The 6,992-nt window shown below is 33.9% G+C and overlaps 2 long non-coding RNA genes across 2 annotated transcripts; both read left to right on the top strand.

The window, feature by feature from the left end:
* Nucleotides 1–238: 238 nt before the first annotated feature.
* LOC110793781 (uncharacterized) lies at nt 239–1,684 on the top strand. Its single transcript, XR_002534805.2, has 6 exons — nt 239–445; nt 531–596; nt 682–730; nt 811–893; nt 1,391–1,499; nt 1,649–1,684. It is a non-coding gene; the product is annotated as an uncharacterized lncRNA (long non-coding RNA).
* Nucleotides 1,685–1,695: 11 nt separating this feature from the next.
* LOC130465757 (uncharacterized) lies at nt 1,696–6,038 on the top strand. Its single transcript, XR_008925777.1, has 2 exons — nt 1,696–1,748; nt 5,774–6,038. It is a non-coding gene; the product is annotated as an uncharacterized lncRNA (long non-coding RNA).
* Nucleotides 6,039–6,992: the final 954 nt, after the last annotated feature.

Raw genomic sequence — 6,992 nt, 5'->3', positions numbered from 1 at the left:
ATTTTCGTTTTCAGATTAGGGTTTTGTTCAATTTATATATTTTTTTTGATTTTTTTTGGCTGTTGTTCAATTCGTTTTTAGCAATTCACATGATAAGGTTTACACTTTCCAGCATAAAAAAATTATCATGTGAATTGCTAAAAACGAATTGAACTTTGTGGTGAGCTAAAACTGATTAATTGTGCATAATAATTTCTAGTAGCAGTAATTGAACTATTTTGGTCGCTGATCTCAAAAGAGGTTAAGGCTAATCATGTGAACTAAAACAAATGTTGAACTATTTTGATAAGGTTTACAAAGCCAGCAGTGGCCTCAAGATTGCTGTTGAACTTTGTGGTGAGCTAAAACTGATTAATTGTGCATAATAATTTCTAGTAGCAGTAATTGAACTATTTTGGTCGCTGATCTCAAAAGAGGTTAAGGCTAATCACCCAAAGATTATCAGGTGAATTTCCTGGTTATATGATTCAAACTGCATCCTTTCTAGGTCATTAATTCTCAAGCATCGATCCCTTGTTTCATAATTTCAGCTTGCTGGGGTTGTTGCGGTTGAAGTCACAGGAGGGCCAACCATCGACTTTGTTCCAGGAAGAATGGTTTGTGCTTCCTATACATTTATGATTGTTATATTCTTGTTCGTTATTGTATAACAATAGTACCTGATTATCGATGTTATACCAGGATTGCGCAGATTCTCCTGATGAAGGACGCCTTCCTGATGCAAATCAAGGTACGTACGTATTCTACCCTCTCATCAGTAATATGACAGTTTAGTAGTACATGTTACTAACAGCATAAAATGGGTTGCAGGTGCCGGACATTTGAGAGAAATCTTTTACAGAATGGGGCTTTCTGACAAGGATATTGTCGCGCTTTCAGGAGGCCACACTCTGGTAAACTACATACCTTAGCTTGGACAAGATTACAACAATGCTAGGACTAACCTAAACTAGTCATACATGACTTGTGTGCTACCTTCGCCGAGTATAGTCGTCGTATACTCTAGAGCTGCTGAAATTTTGCCCCACTCACAGGGGAACAATTACATGAGATGAACTTTGAGGGATTTTAAAAGATATATACTTCATATATAATGTGAGATTTAGATTTCAAGTAGACCTTAAATCGCCCTGTGATTAGATTTTTACGCAATTTTTGCCCCTCCTGTTTAATTTTTTGCTTTTATAGTTTGATTATCCCATATTTACATGATTTTATTGTCAACTACAGTGTTAGATTTTTGAGAACAAGATGTATTGATAGTTGTCGTAATTTATAAAATACTAGTTATTCTTTGACATCTCTTTATGTCAGCATTTCCATGCAATTATAAGCATTGTATTCCTTTTCACTTTGTTGCTTGATATTTTAAGTCTGTGAATTGGTACAGGTATATTTATCACCATTTGATGGGACATGAAGTCGAGATGCAGGTGGTTTGAAATACTTTGCCTCGTCGATTTGGCGCTCCAGGTCTTCCAGAGTTGAATGCATCTCAGGTATTATATTCTTGTGTTTAACATTGTTCTTGTAGGGTACTAACTTATGCGGTATACTACTCTTAATAATAACCTTCTCTGTTACATCCAGTGTGTATATTATGTGGTTTGTTAATTGTTTCTAATTTACTTTGGATTTTGATTTCTAGCTACAATAATCGGGCAATTATGGAGGCTGCTCAAGTTTTGCTTTATCTCGGAGTTGAACAAATCATCTATGTTTCTGAAATGACGCACTGCTAAATAAAGGTTTTTATTCTTAACTATACCACTTCAAAGCACTATTTCTTTTCAGAGTTTCTGATTCAAGCACATTCTAGCTCTTATTCTCAAACACCTAATACAGCTTAAGATTCAGAAATGTTTCACGGTAATACATCTGAGCTTAATAGAAGTATCAACATAAATTAAGAGATTAAGTTCTGAAATAGATAGTTGCTCTTATGTTCTGATCCTGCGTCCGTACTGCTCATAAGCGCTATTTATAGAAGAACAAAAAAGTGAAAAACAATATGAAGCTATTAAAGTGAAGTACATAACTGAAACATATGAGCTAATTAATCTTATACTTCAGGCCACCTAAGAACCTAAGGACTTTCGTTCCCAATTTTGACCTAAATAACCTAAGGACTCATTTCAAACTTATTACATGATTAATATGCTTAGTTTTAAGTTTTCAATACTCGTTCCAATCGATTTATGCACATTTAAGGATCATTGGATCGTTATAGGTCATATTTAGGCTAAAATGACGTTTTCGCTCCCAACTTTGAACTAACGAACTTAAGAACTCATTTCAAACTTACTACATGATTCATATGATTAGTTTTAACTTTCCAAAACTCAATCCAATCTATTTATGCACATTTGAGACTTGTTTGGCCATTATAGGTCATATTTAGGCTAAAATGACATTTTCTCTCACAACTTTGAACTAACGAACCTAAGGACTCACTTCCAAATTATTACATGATTAATATGATTATTGTAAGTTTTCAAGACTCAATCCAATCGATTTATGCACATTTGAGACTTGTTTGGTCGTTATAGGTCATATTTAGGCTAAAATGAGGCATTTTCGCTCCCAACTTTGAACTAACGAACCTAAGAACTCATTTCAAACTTATTACATGATTCATAAGATTAGTTTTAAGTTTCCAAGACTCAATCCAATCTATTTATGCACATTTGAGACTTGTTTGGTCGTTATAGGTCATATTTATGCTAAAATAAAGCATTTTTGCTCCCAATTTTGAACTAAATAACCTAAGGACTCATTTCAAACGTATTACATGATCAATATGCTTAATTTTAAGTTTTCAATACTCTTTCCAATCGATTTATGCACATTAAAGGATCATTGGATCGTTATAGGTCATATTTAGGCTAAAATGACATTTTCGCCAGAAGATGCTAATAAATATGACTTTTGAATGTGCTGTTACAAACTTAGCAAAAAATTATGAGTAACAGATGTCATTATGATTCGGCTATTTGATGGTTTGATATCTATAAGCTAAATCCTAATGAAATGCATAGCCTTTATGCCCTAAGGTACCTAGGTGATTTCAGTAGTTCACACTCTCACAGCCTTCATTAGCTCCAAGCTTTATTACTGCTACTCTTGATAAGTCACTCAGTCCAAACTTAAGATGATTTGTTATCTCTCAAATTTGCAGTCATATAAACTCATTTCCTTATCAAAGAGTACTCCATCAATGTGGAGGGTGATACTTTGAGCTTAACCTTTTCTGCCTCGTCCAATTACCTCTCGCTTGTATATTTATTGTAGACATTCTTGAGTCTTGATTGTTTAGGAATGTAGGAAGTTAATCAGGGTTTGTCTTTTAGGATACCTCTCCCAAACCTATCTTGTAGAGGTGTATTATAGATGAGTGAGTCATAAATCTTTCTTGTTTCTCATTCTGGGTCTGTTATTGGAAGACATTTTGCGAGCTACTGAAATGTTTGCTGGCTCGGTCATTTTTAACAGCTATCTTAACCTTTAAAAGTTGCTTCAAAGCACTGCCCAACGACCTTCAATAGAGTTGTGGCACGATCAAAACTTAGTTTAGGTTTCTTTTGGAAAACGCTATCTTAGTTTTAAAAGGAACAAGGCACACCAAGATGCACAGGGATGCACTTATCTGTACTGATTTGTGCTGCTGCATTGATCAGTTCTGTTGTTGCCGCTGCACTGATCGGTGCTGCTGATGCCGCACTGATCTGCTGCCTACATGCTGATCTACTGCAGTTGCACTAGTGCTGATCTGCTACACGTACTGATCTCCTACAAGGGAATTGAAATGTGATAAAATGATAGTCAATACAATAAAATAAAATAAAAGGGAATGCAAGTTGTTTGTTTAAGATGTAACGAATTGGAAATTGATTGAAGAAAAGTCTTAACATAATAATAAATATTGCATAAATTTATCAATGTGATTAGTATATGAACTGATGGAATAGAAATGAGCTAGCAATATTTGTTTGTGATGTCTTAATTGACATGTGTATTTGGAATTAATGATTGGCACGTACTGTACAACTTTGTACCTTATTGCACAATGTTTTACAACATAATTGTTTATATATTAATGTTAGTTATATTAGTATAACTAAGATTTAGTACATTTTGATATGTTGTAATTTAATTTATAGGGCTGCTCCTCCCAAATTTAAAATCTAACATCGGAAATTCAGAGAAATTATATATATATATATATATATATATATATATATATATATATAAAAACTAATGGAATACTACGTAAATTGTTGGGCACTAACTTAATTGACTTAAATGACATTTCCGCTCCCAACTTTGAACTAAAAACCTAAGGACTCATTTGATTCTTATTACATGACTAATATGCATAGTTCAAACTTTCTAAAACTCATTCGAATCTATTTATTCACATTTAAGGGTCATTGGGTCGTTATAGGTCATATTTAGGCTAAAATGACATTTCTGCTCCCAACTTTGAACTAAAGAACCTAAGGACTCATTTAATTCTTATTACATGACTAATATACATAGTTGTAACTTTCTAAAACTCATTCGAATCTATTTATGCACATTTAAGAGTCATTGGGTCGTTACAGGTCATATTTAGAGCTAAAATGACATTTCTGCTCCCAACTTTGAACTAAAGAACATAAGGACTCATTTGATTCTTATTACATGATTAATATGCATAGTTTTAACTTTCTAAAACTTATTCGAATCTATTTATGCACATTTCAAGATCATTGGGTCGTTATAGGTCATATTTAGGCTAAAATGACATTTCCGCTCCCAACTTTGAACTAAAGAACCTAAGGAATCGTTTGATTCTTATTACATGACTAATATGCATAGTTTTAACTTTCTAAAACTAATTCGAATCTATTTATGCACATTTAAGGGTCATTGGGTCGTTATAGGTCATATTTAGAGCTAAAATGACATTTCCGCTCCCAACTTTGAACTAAAGAACATAAGGACTCATTTGATTCTTATTACATGATTAATATGCATAGTTTTAACTCTCTAAAACTCATTGCACTTTATTTATGCACATTTAACACTCACTGGATCGTTATAGGTCATATTTAGAGCTAAAATGATATTTCGGATCCCAACTTTGAACTAAAGAACCTAAGGATACATTTGATTCTTATTACATGACTAAAATGCATAGATTTAACTTTCTAAAACTCATTCGAATCTATTTATGCACATTTAAGGCTCATTGGGTCGTTATAGGTCATATTTAGGCTAAAATGACATTTATGCTCCCAACTTTGAACTAAAGAACATAAGGACTCATTTGATTCTTATGACATGACTAATATGCATAGTTTTAACTTTCTAAAACTTATTTGAATCTATTTATGCACATTTAAAGATCATTGGGTCGTTATAGACTTATAGGTCATATTTAGGCTAAAATGACATTTCCGCTCCCAACTTTGAACTAAAGAACCTAAGGATACATTTGATTCTTATTACATGACTAATATGCATAGTTTTAACTTTCTAAAACTCATTCGAACCTATTTATGCACATTTAAGGCTCGTTGGGTCGTTATAGGTCATATTTAGAGCTAAAATGACATTTCCGCTCCCAACTTTTGGTCGTTATAGGTAATCAATTAATTTTTCTTACTCTTAATTGATTCGTATTCTAGACTGTTAGTACATTGTCATTAGTTGCTTGAATGTTAAAATGTGACATTTCATTTGCATTTAATCGATCTAATGCACCCATCAAAATTTTGTTTTTGTAAAGGTCTATTCTCCGAAGACTGCGCCTTATGCTAGTGAGGAAAATGATGTGGTTCGTGAGCAATGGGCTAAGTTTTATACCAGCATGTATTTATTATTGATCTGAGGGCGCTTGATCGAGTTGGTTTAGATGTTATAGAACAATTTTTTATGTTGAAATGTATGCTTACGTTGAAATTGGAACGTACATATATTTATTTAAATGTATATATATGGTACGTGCACTTTGGTTTTGGGATATATATACAAAACACCAGTTATTGTTTTTATATTTGTTATACAGGTTGCGATATTCTATTATTGTTGTGACATGTTTCTATATTTGGTGCAAGGCACTCTAGGTATCCCTAAACAAAACTAAAATAAAACTAAAATTTTCCCGCCAAAAGTGCTTTGTTGCAGCGTACATATATATATGTACGCTGCAACAAGGGTGAAAATTTTGGCAAAATTTCAGACTTGTTGCAGCGTACAAATAGATGTACCCTGCAACAAGTGGGGTCTTTTGCAGCGTACATGAATTTGTACGCTGCAAAAGACCCATATTTTTGCCACAATTTTGCGACTTGTTGCAGCGTACATGCAAATGTACGCTGTAAAAAAGTACTTTTCGCAGCGTACATTGTACGCTGCAACAAGTCAATACTTGTTGCAGGCCCCCCAGTTGCAACATACGATGTACGCTGCAACAGGGGTCTAAAAGCCCGCTGCAATAAGGGTTTTTTCTACTAGTGAGTCGAGGGTCGATCGGGGCGCTTGTGTGCGCACAGCAGGCACAAGCGGGACCGACAACGAGAGTGTATCTGTTTTACAAGGGATTTTGATGGGTCTTGGAAAGCTTAAAAGCATGCGACAGCACAATATCTATAAAGGCTAGCAACAACACATGAATTAAGCAAAGGCAACTTCTGATGAGAGGTATTGGTTCATACCCCTCATAGAGGTTTATTTTGAATTAGCTAAATCTGCCCAGTGAACACTGGAATTACAGTAACATAATAATTCTTCCTAAAGCCTAGAAAACTATTAGAAAGACCCTCGAAAGCAATAGAAAGGAGAAATACAAGTAAAGGAAGGTTGGATTCTAACACCTTGCCTAAATCTAACTAGGTAAATCCGAATCCCATTCTAATCTACTATGTTGGTTTGATTTCTAAATGATTAGCAAGTTGGTGTTTTTAATCATTAAAAAACACCACTTGCAACAATCACGCATGTTTTCC

Source organism: Spinacia oleracea, chromosome 1, assembly GCF_020520425.1.
Source record: "Spinacia oleracea cultivar Varoflay chromosome 1, BTI_SOV_V1, whole genome shotgun sequence".
Taxonomy (NCBI): Eukaryota; Viridiplantae; Streptophyta; class Magnoliopsida; order Caryophyllales; family Amaranthaceae; genus Spinacia; species Spinacia oleracea.
Note: the sequence above shows the minus strand (reverse complement) of the source record. Positions and strands in the feature narration are given on the sequence as shown.